The following is a 15,194-nucleotide window of genomic DNA, read 5'->3' as shown; positions in this document are numbered from 1 at the left end:
CCGGTTTATATTCGATAATATTTGTGTTTGAAGGTTAATGGATGTTTAATGGATTGTTGAGGCTCAGATTTACACAAATTGCATTGGGAAATTTGGTCGGTTACTGCATTACAATATTGGTCGTCATTTCTCATCTCCGCTACTATTCTACATTAAAAAACCATTAACATCATGTGGAAAACAATTGAAGCTATTCAATCCTCAAACATGAAATGCACACGGATGATTTATCTATTTATTTATTAATTTATTTATCTACATAATCATTTATTTATTTATCCATTTATTTATTTAGTTATATACTTACTTATTGGTTTACCTCTTTGATAATTTGTGTTTTTTGCTTGTTTAAAATTGTCTTGTAGTATGTATTTAGTATTTATAACTTGTTTTGTTAATTTTTTTATAATTTTTTCCCAAATAAAAAAATATCATCCACTTATTTTTTTAATCTTTTTTAGTTAATTGCTCCTTTTCTTTCTCCATTGAGTTATTTATTTATTTTTTAATTATTTACTCATTTCAATATTCGTTTATTTATTCATTCATTGTAATTTTAGTATATTTATTCACTGGTTTATTAATTCTTTTCAGTGTCTTTTCTAAACAACATTAGACTTTTTCCAGTGTTCGATTTTTGCTCCCCGTTTCTCCGGAGCAATTGGGAGCGGAAAAACTCGCTTCTATTTACTTCGTTTTGCTATCAAAAAAAATCGCCGTTGCCAATTCAGGAACAACTATTTTTTGCTTCGCAATGCTCCCAGTTTCTTCTAGTACTGGAAGATCCCAATTTATTACTGGAACATTATTTTCTTATTATCCTCATTATATTATGACTCCATTGCATTGCTCTTTCGCATATTTTCAGCTGTTACTTGTAATTTAGTAATTTTCTAATTAAATTGAAATTCACAATGATGACTGACATGGAATTTATAAATTGTAAAACTTCGTAAGATTTAAATTGTTAAAAAAAATAGTTCAGTGTATTGCAAAGTGGAAAATGCTGCATGCACACAGAAAAAATGTTGGTAAAAATAAGAGTTTTTCACTCTTAGCAAAAAACAACCAACGCATACTCTTAGTTTAAAAATAAAACTTTTGTTTTGAGTACTATTCTTCATTTGCTTAAAAGGAAAACTTTTACTTTGATTATTATTCTTGATTAATTTAAAAGTTTTACTTTCAACCTAATAGTTGGCGTTGGTTGTTTTTTGCTAAGAGCGGAACACTCTTACTTTTACCAATATTTTTTTTTCTGTGTGTGGGTTCACCAGTGACGAATAGCCTATTTGAAACCTTTCGCATTATTAGTAAATAACCAAAACACACTATGTTTTATCAAACCCCTTTTAAACCGGAATGACATTTTCTGCGCCCTATGTTTACTGCTGTTCGTCTATTTTCTTACTATGTATGTGCTATGTATGTATGTGTTTTTATTATTCTTCGGTCAGTTTTTCTGATATTGTTAGTGTCTAGAGTGTTTATATTATTTTATCTGGTAGTATTACTTTATCTTATCATTTTTAAATTATGTTTTATATATTTAAAAAAAACACCGGCAACCTGACAGCATTTGTTCAGGTCAAGAAAGCTTTATTTCATCGTGAATTCTTTAAAGTTTAGCTTGTTTAAAGCATATTAATAACATTTTTTTTGCAGATCCGAAGTACATCTTGTTTATTAGATAAATTTATTAAATGCAATTTGTTCCAGGTGAAGCAAATTTATTGGATTTCTGTAAATATTGCAGGTAAAATCGATTTTATTTTTTTTAGACCCAACCGAGGCAGATAAAATATTAAATTTATTCTTTACATTTTAACAACATTCAATTAGCTAGAGAAAGTTTTAAAAATGTTAAGCCATAATACTCAAGTGAGAGTAAGAATACTTCCCATCCTTGCTCTCACTTGAGTACTATGGCTCAAAATTTAAAAAAAACTTTTTAAAACTATACAGATCGGAAAACTAGTGGCTGGGTCATTAGAACAGGCATAATACGCTTACGGGCTTAAATTTTGTCTTCTGTTGATTGGGGTCGAGCTTAGGCAGCATCACTACGAATCCCTCAAGTTCACCAACATGCCTCCTGTCCCTCTTTACCGTGGGAATTGACAAATCTTAAATATATGAGAAAGACAAAACCAAAAGTGAAAGTAGTAAAATTCAAAGAATAATACTTAAACCTGAATCCAGAATTTGAGAGTTTCTTCAAAACGATAATATACTAGGTTCATGTTTTACATACGGCGGTTCAACAAGAGATTTAATATACCATACAATATACGCTTTTGCCGTCATTCCTGTTGACCTCGTTCTAGATATTGCGAGATGCAATCGGGTAACATACCGTTTTATCCTTTCTTTTAAAAACAGCAAATTCGTTGACGGTAAATCGTCACATATGGTGCATTGTTTTACATAAGTTTTTTGCTCTCTGATGAACTTTTCTCTATACTATCAATATTTGGTAATTGTATCTTTGTCGGTTGCTGATATTCTAGCAGAAAGTTAAAAATTAGCATTAGCAAAATAACCTGAACAAAGAAACTAGTTCATATTCAAGAAAGTATTTGAAGCTTGGAAGAATTGCTTCAGAGTTGAAAAGTAACGGGTTGTTTATTTATTTGACAACAATTTTGTGTTTTACTCCTAGTCTTCAATGGATGTCTAAATGTTCAATGTACCGCGCAAATGCTGTATACCATTAATTAGCTTCGAAGTTTTTATTGGGTTTGTAACTAACTTTTAATTACCTGATTATCTATTCACTTGTCGACATTCCGCTTTGTGCATTACAGGGAATTGTGTTCTTGTTTCGATTATGGAGGTTTTAACCTTGGGGACATTCGCCTGTCACAACAGAATGATTTTGTTATCAGTTTCATGAATGCAAACCACTTTAAATCCAAACATAAATGCTCCGTAATACAGAACAATTTTGATCTCCAGAATGAAATGTTCATTTGCTTAGTTGTTTTATTGCGTTTCATGTTTACCAATGCTCTTTGCATCGATATGAGAAATCGCACTTACCATTATATATCGGCAAATAAAACAAAGAACTAGAACTTAGTATCACATCGTATTATATTTTCCTAATGAAAACTGCAAACAAAGCACTTATGACTTTGGCTTCAAATTTTGGATTAATTATAGCTCTCTGACATTAACGAAGAATGTCTGCTATTTTCAGCGTTGGTTTTGGTTAAAAACCCGCCAGAGATTTCTGTTTTTCGTTGTGCTGGCTCTTTTTGCACAACGAAGTTGAAAGCAGCATTCGAATTCCTGATTTCAACCAAATACATAGTTCATAGGACAAATTTCTTTCTTAGTTTTTGTTTTGCTGGTTTGTGTCCTGGATGTCATGCAACTGAATCCTTCCCTTAAAAATAAATTTTTAGAAAAGTTTGAGTTGAATATCAACTGAATTGATTATTATTTTCTCTGTTTTCTTCTTAAATTTAACTAATCTGAAAACAGAAACAGTAATTAGCCGCACAGCTGATTTCATTCTTTCCGTGTATTCTAGTTATAAGATCTGTTATCTTCCCGCGCAAAGATTAAACAATTTTCTTCCTAATGGAGAAAAAATAGTGTTTATTGTTCTCCACGAAGCAATATGGCCAATATAGCATAGTGAATTTTCTAGAAATTTTTTATACTTTTGATATGAATAAGTGTTGAAATATCAATGATTGTGAATATTTAAAAGAAAGGTAATTTTCCCTGTTAATCATCAGTATGGTGTTTCTTTTCATTCTTCTACGGAGCGTATTGCATGCGCTTTTCGTTCATAAGGTTATTGATCTTAATTTCGATTGCGAAGCGACAGTCTATATGTACCTAATCTGAGGTTTGGCAGCACTATGAAGGCTTCGCATCACTATTACTGTTTTAGAAAGCACCTTGCCCATCGATCTCATCACGTAACGACCATTCTCCCGAACCAGACGCCAATCCCGGTTGACCCAGTCTCCATCGAAACATCACGCCACACTCTCCGAAGCCAAATTCGACTCCAAAGCATCAAACCGCAACCTTTGCGAGACCCACTCAAGCAAAACTGAACCTCAGCCAAGGGTGTTAATTGGTTTAAGTAGTACAGGCCGTATCAGGGAATCTGATTTCTTAAATTTACTCTCTTTAAAGGCCAACAAAAGCCAATGGCCACATTGATTTCGCAGACGGCAGACTACGGAATCAGCTGTCTGCAATGAGGGACTGGAGCGGGTACAAAACAAAAAAAAAGCCACCCGAGTGAATCAAGATTATGACGCCGGTGTTTGGCTTCCCATCGGTTGGCTTGACGAGGAAGGTTGCGCTTGCGGTTTTTCCTGGAATCGAAAATTAATGTAGTCCCACACCTATAAAATCGATCATGCTTGGCTGACAACGTGTTCATTGAAGGATTCATAGGTGTCATGTTCGTAGCTGAAGTGGTTGAAGGTTTTTTTTTGTAAATTAGAGCCCCGGCACACACCGGTCGGGATATGGGACGAAATGCATGCAACACTACGGTGTGCAACACTATCCCATCTGGATAGACTTTTGCTAGAAAATCTCTCCAGCAGATAATCGTCTTGCAGTGGAAAAGTGTAAAAAGGTACTCATCGCGTCGAGCGCACGATTTAAGATTATTAAACACTAATAGAATTTTTATTGGCTCATTAACAGTTGCTCGCAGAGCTCTACTCCCCTGCTCACACCGTGGCTAGCCCGGTTGGCAAATACAAACCACATGAGGAATCTTCCTTCGTTGGCCAGTCTCCCCAACATAAGCCAACGCCGGCAACCGAATGCGACGTAAATTTATACCAATGTTGTTTTAAGAGTTTTGGACTAAAACAGAAACTTTACCCGGCTCGGAATGGGTATTAAGTTTATTTCTTAATTTTTAATAGCTTTCTCAGGTTTGCTGCCTTACTTGTAGTACGACCAGACAAGGGGTGGTGCGTTCAATGATTACGACAACCGTCGCTCTAATTTTATTTACCCATTCGTTAGGTAGCTTCTTTTACGGAGACACCCCTACTCCGGAATCGTACAGAATGACCATATTAATTTCCCTGCTTCACTCTATGGGTTACATGCTACATGTTGAACAGCAATCGTTATCACTATCTAAATAAATATAAAAACACAAAAGCATCCCGTCTCCACCCGACCGGACCCGAGCTCGACCCGTCCGAGAGGACGGACCCATTTCGATGTGGTGCTCTTTTTCGAACACCTTCGATCACGCCTGCAGACGCAAAGCCAGCCAAAAGCGGAAAAGGATAGGTGCCGTTTCTCGGAGGCTCAAGGCTTAAACACATTAGCTTCTTCAGGGAACCTAATTTAGGCGCAGGTAGGAATGACTCACGAACTCGATCTGATCCCGAGCTGCTGCTGATGGTGTCGCCTTCGTTCGCTGCTTCCAACGCCCTGTGGTATTAGGTGGTGGTGAGGTGTTGAAATTTAACTTCTTAATTATTTATTTCAGATTGCTGGCCAGCCACAGTGTTCGTTCGGTTCCCTGGAATGCCACTAAAAGCAGACCAGCTAAATCAACAAATTAAGAAATAAAACAGCAATAATCAGGTTCCTCGTTCTTCTTCCGCGCTCGCTGAGATTCGTGCGCTCCGTTCGCTGCTTCGGTATGAGGAGAGCTGATCGTCCACCAACACGGAGTTGAAGGTAAAGTCTGCGCAGTCCCGAAACTCATTCGAAAGCAATAATTCACTAGAAACAAATAAATTTGCTCTCCAGCGAGCCTGGCAGAGCAGGGCATTCGTGCTCGTGAGCTTTGGTTTCCCAACAACATCATCATCATCATCACCACCACGAGTCCAGATTATCTAGGAAATTGTTTGTCTTTCGGTGTTCGGACCGCGAGAAAAGGAACGCTTCATTACATTTTTATGCTAATTTCTAGCTAAATCAATTAATTAATGCCCATGCGAGCGAACGTGTTAGCATTGCTCCGGTGATGCTCGCGGGACCAAGCTGGGTCCAGCTTACCACATTCTAATCAATTAAGGCCAATATTTCTGTTAATAGCGTTTTCGGATTCGATGGGGAGAAAACTGGGGATATTTATGATTTTGTGGTGAGGACTTTTGCAGTGTGTAGATTATTTCCATCGCTGCCCAGGTTCGCTGGAAGTCTCTGTTTTCGCCAGGCAGTTTCAGTGACTTTTGCCTTCCAAGTGCTTTTATGATGATTCTGTTTTCATAAATTTATTGGTCAAATAAATTTTTATGATTTAATTTATGAGCACTGCCAGTGTTTAAATAAAAGTAAACAATCCTCTCCGAAATGAGAACTCGAACTGTGGAGAGTGCCACAATCGTTGGGCTGGAATAGTTTTTGATGGGAGAACCGAATGCTATGATATTGGTGGTAAAACGATTTTGTTTTAAAAAGATATCAGAAATTAATCGCAACAATGATCCTTTACTGTACTTTAAGGAATGATACAAGGATTGCCTACTTTGGGGTGAAACAGTATTGTAAAATTATCTCCATACAAAAGTTTCAGAAAAATTACGACTCTAGAGCACTAGGAATTCCGCAATTCAAGTCATTTGGAATTCTATAATCCATGAATCAAAAAATCCGGGAATTCCGGACTCCTTGATTTCGGGATTCCTTTATCATGTCTACACACTTAAACATATTTACATCTCACAAGATGCACAATAAAAGGAGCGTCGCAATTCACTTGAATTTACATTCAAGGACATGCAAAAATACGCTTTGTACACAATTCTCTATCTCCATTCAACCGAGGAGAGATCATAGTAACCATGTTAAGGAATTTTAAATTAGTCTCTCAACTCAAAATCATTTCAAACCAATTTTTTCATAGGTTTTTCAGACCCACTAGGAAAGTTTATTATAGAGGAATTAGAAAATTTTATTCGCCTGGAGGGGTACTTGATGAGCGAAGGGCGGTTTAGGGAAGGATGGTGAGTGATGTGGGGGGGGCCCCCCTCACCGAATCCCCCTAACTACGACCCTGTTAAAATACAGAAAACCTATGTAAGTCGGGATTAGGTTGACGATGTTCAGAGTGATTGCATAACCTTTCTATAAGAGAAAGGCAAAAATCGTCCGACAAAAGTGCGTTGTAAGTGGTAACGATGCTTCTAACGACTCTGAAAATACATATGATAGATTGATTATTAGAAAACCTGTTTTAATCCACCTAGCGGTGCAATTGTGCCTTTCTCAATCATGAACACGAGAATGTTTGTGTTGTTTATATTCATTAAAAACTTTCAAATTCAAATATTACATTTTATTATCATACATAACATGACAAATATTTAAGAAAAGAAATCATTATTCGAGTTCTAAAATTTTGTAAAAGAAAGAAAGAGCCAGTCGATTTTTACGTGATGACATAAAATCTTGACGTTTCATACATTTTAAAGATGTTTGACATCAAAAATACGAATTTGATTTCTGAAATTTCATGGGGTCCCCCCTTTGAAAAAAAATTTGAGCTCCGGCTTATATGGGAATTTCATATGTGACCGGACGGTTCAGTCTATATTTCCGGAACCATATAAGCGATCCGTGCGAAATTTTGTAGACATCTGTGGGGATATTATAGCTATCATTTGGGATTAAGTTTGTGAAAATCGGCCCAACCATTTCCGGGAAACTGATGTGAATTCGTAAATTTTGAAAGATGGCCGCTTTTCCCGGGCACTTCCGGAACCGTCTATGGTGGTCAATGTAGTCAACGAAAGTTTGGTTGGCCGTCGGTGACCTAGAACAGCAAATTTAAGTTGTTTGAGAGACATTTTAGCGAAATTTTTACCTTTTTTGCTTTCATCGGAGTATCGGTTTGAATCACAATTTGCTATGTGATCGCACGCCACAACCTGTAACTCCGGAATCGGAAGTCGGATCGGGATGAAATTAAATAGGCATTTACGGAGACGCAATACCTTTCATTTGAGACCAAGTTTAGTCGAATCGGTCTAGCCATCTCCGAGAAACCGATGTGACTGTTATTCTGAATTTAGATACTTCCGCCGGGGCTTCCGGAACCGATTATGGTGGCCAATGTAGCCAAATAGTCTTTGAATGGATGTTAGTGACCTAATACTACAAATCGAAGCAGTTGTGGTCATATTTTCGAAAAAATTTCACCTTTATGCATTCATTGCAGAATTTATTAAAATCGACATTTTCTGCGTGTTCGTACTCATCACCCTGTAATTCCGGAACCGGAAGTCGGATTAATTAGAAATTCAATAGCAGCCTACGGGAACGTTGCACCTTTCATTTGAGACTAAGTTTGTCAAAATCGGTTCAGCCATCTCTGAGAAAAATGAGTGACATTTTTGGTAACATACACACATACATACACACACAGACATTTGCCGAACTCGACGAACTGAATCGAATGGTATATGTCACTCGGCCCTCCGGGCCTGCGTTAAATAGTCGGTTTTCAGAGCAATTGCAATACCTTTCTATTGAGAAAGGCGAAAATTTCACCTTTTTACATTCATCGCAGAATTCGTTAGAATCGAGATTTGCTGCGTGATAGTACGTATCACCCTGTAATTCAGGAACCAGAACTCGGATCCACACAAAATTCAACAGCAGCTGATGGACTTTCCATTTAAAATTCAACAGCAGCTGATGGACTTTCCATTTAAAATTCAACAGCAGCTGATGGACTTTCCATTTAAAATCAAGTTTGTCAAAATCGGTTCAGAAAATTCCGAGAAACCGATGTGGACAAATCAACAAATTTTGTTTTGTAACCATACTCTTCAACTCGTAATCCGGGACAAGATGTCGGTTGAAAATCAAATTCAATAGCAACCTATGGGAATATTATATCTTTCATTTGAATCTTAGTTTGTAAAAATCGGTTCAGCCATCTCCGAGAAACCGATGTGGACATTTTGTTAATAAATCCGCACATACACACATACATACATACATACATACATACATACATACATACATACATACATACATACATACATACATACATACATACATACATACATACATACATACATACATACATACATACATACATACATACATACATACATACATACATACATACATACATACATACATACATACATACATACATACATACATACATACATACATACATACATACATACATACATACATACATACATACATACATACATACATACATACATACATACATACATACATACATACATACATACATACATACATACATACATACATACATACATACATACATACATACATACATACATACATACATACATACATACATACATACATACATACATACATACATACATACATACATACATACATACATACATACATACATACATACATACATACATACATACATACATACATACATACATACATACATACATACATACATACATACATACATACATACACACATGCATACACACAGATATTTTGCGATCTCGGCGAACTGAGTCAAATGTTATATGAGACTCGGCCCTCCGGGCCTCGGTTAGACAGTCGGTTTTTGGAGCAATTGCGTAACCTTTCTATATGAGAAAGGCAAAAGAATAGTATTTAATTAGCTTAATCAGCATGAGTTCAATGTTATCTTCATGTGATTATATTTTGAAATGTTGGTGGAATGGGTTTGAAAGTGGAGGGAATGGGGGGTTGGTAGAGTGGGAGTGGAGGATGTGTCAGAAATCCTTCATCTTATTTTGGTATACGGGGTGGATGAAGGAAATGCGGGCGTGAGGGTGGTCCAAGGGGACGGTAGTGATGAAGGAGGGAGATGTAAGGGCAAGGCGGGGACGGAGGGGCTCTGATGCAATACTCAGCTGCATATTTTGCCTTCCATTTGAGACTTGGTTTGAGAAAATCGGTTCAGTCATCACCGAAGAACCGATGTGACTTTATTTGTGGAATATGCCCGGAATTCCGGACTTCCGGAATCGTCGATAGTGGACAATATATTCAAAGAATGTTTGATTGGCAATCAGTGATCTAGATCTGCGATAAGAAGTAATTTGGTGACCATTTCAATAGTTTTTAGCCTCTGAGGTATTACGATTGTACCGATTTATATGGGAAATTCCAGTGTATCCTTACTAACACCCCTGTAACTCCGGAAGCAAGAGTCAGAACAAAATGAAATTCAGCAGCAGTCAATGGTATTACTGTATCTTTCATTTGAAATCAAGTTTGTAAAAATCGGTAGAGAATTCGTTGGGGAAATGGTGTGATATTAGTTTAGGCACTTGACGGGTTCCCCGAGGGCGTCATGATCCGTCGTAGGTGGCCAATGTGGTCAAAGCTGCATTGATTGATCATTAGTGATCAAGTCCCGCAAAGTAGAGTAATGTTACATCAATTTTAATATGTTTTACATCATTTGAACATCATGGTGGTACCAGTGTATATGGGAATTTGCTGTGTGACCGCACTCTTCAACCCGTAACTCCGGAACCGGAAGTTGGATCAACTAAAAATTCAATAGCAGCTTATGGGAGCGTTATACCTTTCATATGAAACTATGCGAAAATCGGTTCAGCCATCTCTGAGAAAATTGTGTGAGTTTAAATGACACACACATAAACACACACATACATACACACACAGACATTTGCCGATCTCGACGAACTGAACCGAATGGTGTATGAAAAATTTAAAAAAATTAAAGTGCTTAACTATTTGAAGAAAGAGCAAAATTGAAACAATCAAATTAAACGAAAGAAATGATGAAAATTAGATAAATATTGAAGAAATAGAAAAATATTTTGCTATAGGTAAAATAGTGAAAAACGAGCAAGTAATAAAATGAAAAATAAAACATCATGAACATGGAGTGCAGTATTATTGGCAAAAGAAAGAAAAATGAATACAAAAAATATAAAAACTAGACAACAATAAACAAATATTGAAATGAACAAAATGGATCCACTGAGTTAAACGTAAAAATAAAAACTATGCAAAAATGTTTGAAATGTAAAAAAATAGTAGCAATTAAAACAAAAGAAATAGAAAAAAAAAATTATTGCGTAAATGAGAGAAACCTAAAATGAAAAAAGGCGGATAGAGAAATACTAAAACAAGTTAATTGGAAGATATGAAAAAATACAAAGAAATAATAGAAAAAAAAAGTTTAGTTAAATAAATTAAATAAATTTAATGAAATAAGTTAAACAAACAAATACAAATGAAACGAATGAAACGATCGATGAAATGGAAAAAAACGTTAGAATTAAAGAATTAAAAAAAGAATTGAAAAAAGGGCAAATAAAATACGAAATACAAGTGCAAAAATTGGGACAGATTTTAACAGGGATTGAATTGGTAAAAATAGAAAAACGAAAATATGGGGCAAAATATACAAAAAAGTTAAATAAGATTGAATGCAGAAAACCTAGATGAAATGGAGCAAGAAACAGAAAAAGCAAATATGAAAGTGAGCAAAATGGGAAAGTTTCTTTAAACTGAGAAAGTCAGTTGAAAATGACAAAAACTTTCGGGTTGGCGTATTTAAATAAAAAATGTCAAGTGAATAAGAAAAGTTACTATGGATTGCTTTCTTCGTGGATTTTCATATTATTTCTTGATTTTTGGTGTTAATCAGAATTCGTTTCACAAGGATTCGAGTGTGTATCTTCGTCGCGAGCGGTTGACTCTCGTAGAGCTCCCTTCGAGTCAGTTAATTTTCATCATTTTCGGAACAGTTTACTGCCTCCCGGCTATCAAAAGTGTGAATAACGGCGCAATTTAACGATTATACAAAGTGAAGTTGCTTATAAAAGCATTTTTCGGCATATTTTCGACAGACGCGAGTGGTGACAGTTTGTGAAAATCGAATTCCGGCAAATGAAAAAAATATCTTTTCCTCGTATTACGGGCCGTCGATTCCCGATGCAAGGACAATAAAAGTGCACAGAAAATGTCTAGAAACACAGTGTACATTGTAAAAATAGTGAAAAATGGTTTTTCAGAGAAAAAAATTCAATCCGAAAAGTGAAAAAATATGGCAATAAGAAAAATTGACGTATTCAAATACTTGGCGTTTCACCAGCGTCTAGCGACTGCCAGGAGTCGCCCCAAAATTCTTCGCCCGAAAAATAGGTGGCAAACCAGCCAGTCGGTGCTCAGCCAATTTCGTCCGCGTCCCTTGTCACCTATTTTTATTAAGTGATTCATCGGCGGTACTATCTTTGAAAATGAGCCGCCTTGGATATTCAACTGTTTATTTTTACTTTCTTATTTTATTGCAAATGAGTAGAGGTTTTAAATCTTTTATATTTGGGATTGCAAATATTTTGTCGCATGTAAATTTTGGGTGTCCGTTGATGTGATGGCGCTGTAAGGGAACACGTATCTGCCGGTTGGCAAACTAATTTCTATGTTTGTTTAGGGTTTGGGAACTGATCCACAGAGCATTCAATGTGCTTAGGGAAATGACCTTATTTGAGTGGAATGATGACTTCAATCATGTATAAGGTTTGAGAATTGACAATTCGCGAGAGGGATCGGGTACCGGTTGGCAATTACATTCAGTTATGTTTGCATGAAGAATAAGTGATTTGCTGTCATTTTCATTGGTTAGCTTTCAATTCTATCTCATGCCTCCACGCGAGTCTAAGTCTATTGATGACATTTGGTCCTTAGACCGGCGACGACTGGGAGCTATCAGCCTTCTGCCGATAGTAGCAGAATGAGAGCGTGCGAACAGATCTAGCCGAGAAAGCAATACCGTAAATGTTGTTCGGAAATCAGCTCCAATAAGACTTTCATTTGACTAGTATCGATGATCGCGGATCAATACGTACTGAAAATTCGCCGCGTCTGTTTTAATTAATGTAATTTCAAATTCCGTTATTGGTAACAAGCCCGTGCATCAGGTTAACGATCCTCTGTATTTCCCTTCAATGTTCGATATAATCGTATACGTGTATTTCACAACCAATCCGATATTACAAATAGGAAGCACCTTCGTTGACTTATAACATCCAGAGCTATCATAACTCTTTGTCTGAATAACGTGTTATCACTCGGTAGTTTGCAACCCGAAAAATATATCGTAGAGAAGGATTAGCGAAATTAGTCTAAATAATGTCGCAATAAATAGTGATCCGGCCCATTACACAGATAAGATTAGCTTTTCTAGGCAATACTCCCACGATCGGCTGTGTGGATGTGAAATTGCTTTTGTTTAGAAAACATAGGATACTCTCGGTAGCCGGCTACCCAGATTTTAAAAGAACAAAAAACTAAACAAGATCTTATTTTTCGAGCGATCGTGTTCTCGAAAACTAACTGAACTACAAACTAATAAACTATCCTAGACCCTATTTCCAACCAATCCACCAACTCCGCGACACCTATGGAAGAGTCTGATGAACCTTCTGTATAAGATTCTTCATTTTATTCAAACGATCGCCGGGTAAAATCAGCACTGACACGATAGAAACCACGAAAAAATTCGTCGCGTGATTGAATATTATTAAAAAATATAAGTAGTGCTCCTTTAAGCCGGCTATCCGGAGTTCAAGATGCTTATTTTGCTAATCGTATTAATACAACTGTTCGGGCTCACATAGTAGTTGTGTCAAATGACGGTGGCGTAGAACAGTTTTTGGAAACGCACCTAGCATTTGGCGCAACTCTTAATTGATGACAAACCTATACCGCCTAAATAGCTATTCGAGCAGTTAGTTGTATGCAAGATGTGGTACGCGAGGTGTCCACATAATCGCTTAATATATTTCATGGCAGTCCTGGTCCAACCACCGCTGAGTTTCGATCGTAAAATATATTTGAGTCCTAACGCAATAAAGTTTAATTCGATTTCGTGAAAGTTATTTGAATTTGTGCTGAAGATTACGCTCCATCCTCCAGTGATCGCGTTATGTGAATTTATGTTGATCACGTTACGTTACGTTAATTTACATCCGATGCTAGTTAATTTGATCCAGAAGTCTGAGAGTCTGTTCCGGAATTTCCCGCCCGCCGTTTTATGTGCCAGTAGAACCACCCGCCTTCCCGAACCTCATCCAACATATTTTGGTGCCGTGACCAGGATTTGGCGCTTACGACCAAGCTATCGAGCGTTCTTGAGGTTCTTTAAAGGACAGATCGCCATCTTCCAAGTATTCATCAATTGTTCTTGGCCGTTGGGCGCCATCGAAACCGTTGCAAAGCCGCGCCAGTTCGCCATTGCAATTCTGAACAATTGAACCAAGCCAAGCTGCCTTCTCCGCTAGCAGTAGTAGTTACGTATTTCTCCAGCACTTCCTGTATCCTGTTGATACCGTTGCATCCTACGCCACAGCATTTGGAACAAAATAAATACAAGGCACAAACTTGCTTTGGTCAGGTGAGAGTCTTTCCAATCCATTAAATTTATTTTGTCAGTGCTACCTGGTCATCTGTTTGTCAGGTCTGCCCTACCGCACCCGCTGCCATCAACCGCCTCACCTCTACCGAGTCCACCAGTGGCGTGTGCAAGCTAATACAAGGACCGCGCTGTACTTCTGATTACAATTATAACAATCCAAGGCATATATCCGCCTTGGTCAGGTGAGGACCGTTCCAAGTACTTATTATCTCCCGCCAGTGCTACCGGGTCTTTTATTTTATCAGATATTACCGACATACCGTGAATTCCCGATCAGCGTTTGCTACGATGGAAGGCTTTCGGACCAAGCAACAATTGACAACGAGGAGAACTACGTTGCTCGCTTCGTTGAGCCGCGCCGAGCAGTTCATGGAACGATACAATGAGGAACGGGACAAACTCGAGGCATCCATACGCTTGGAAAATTTGAACATGCTTTGGCAAGCACTGGAGGAAGTACAGACGGAATTAGAGGATGGCGAGGAAACGAATGAAGGTCTGGTGAGAAATTTAAATTTCCGTGCACATTTTGAGCCTATGCTCTTCAAAATAAAAGCTTTCCTTTGCTCTAAAATCCCTCCTCCTATCAGTTCACACAACGATCTCCCTCACAACACAAACACAGGGTCCACCTCCGCTCTTCACGGTCTAAAACTGCCTACAATCTCGTTACCGGAGTTCTCTGGCGATTATAAGGACTGGCTAGCTTTCCACGACACATTTTCCGCGCTCATACACTCGAATCCTGACGTGGCAGATATCCAAAAATTTCATTATCTACGCGCAGCTTTAAAAGGGGAAG

This window comes from Topomyia yanbarensis, chromosome 3 (genome assembly GCF_030247195.1).
Source record: "Topomyia yanbarensis strain Yona2022 chromosome 3, ASM3024719v1, whole genome shotgun sequence".
Classification (NCBI taxonomy): Eukaryota; Metazoa; Arthropoda; class Insecta; order Diptera; family Culicidae; genus Topomyia; species Topomyia yanbarensis.
This window is presented reverse-complemented; position numbering follows the sequence as displayed.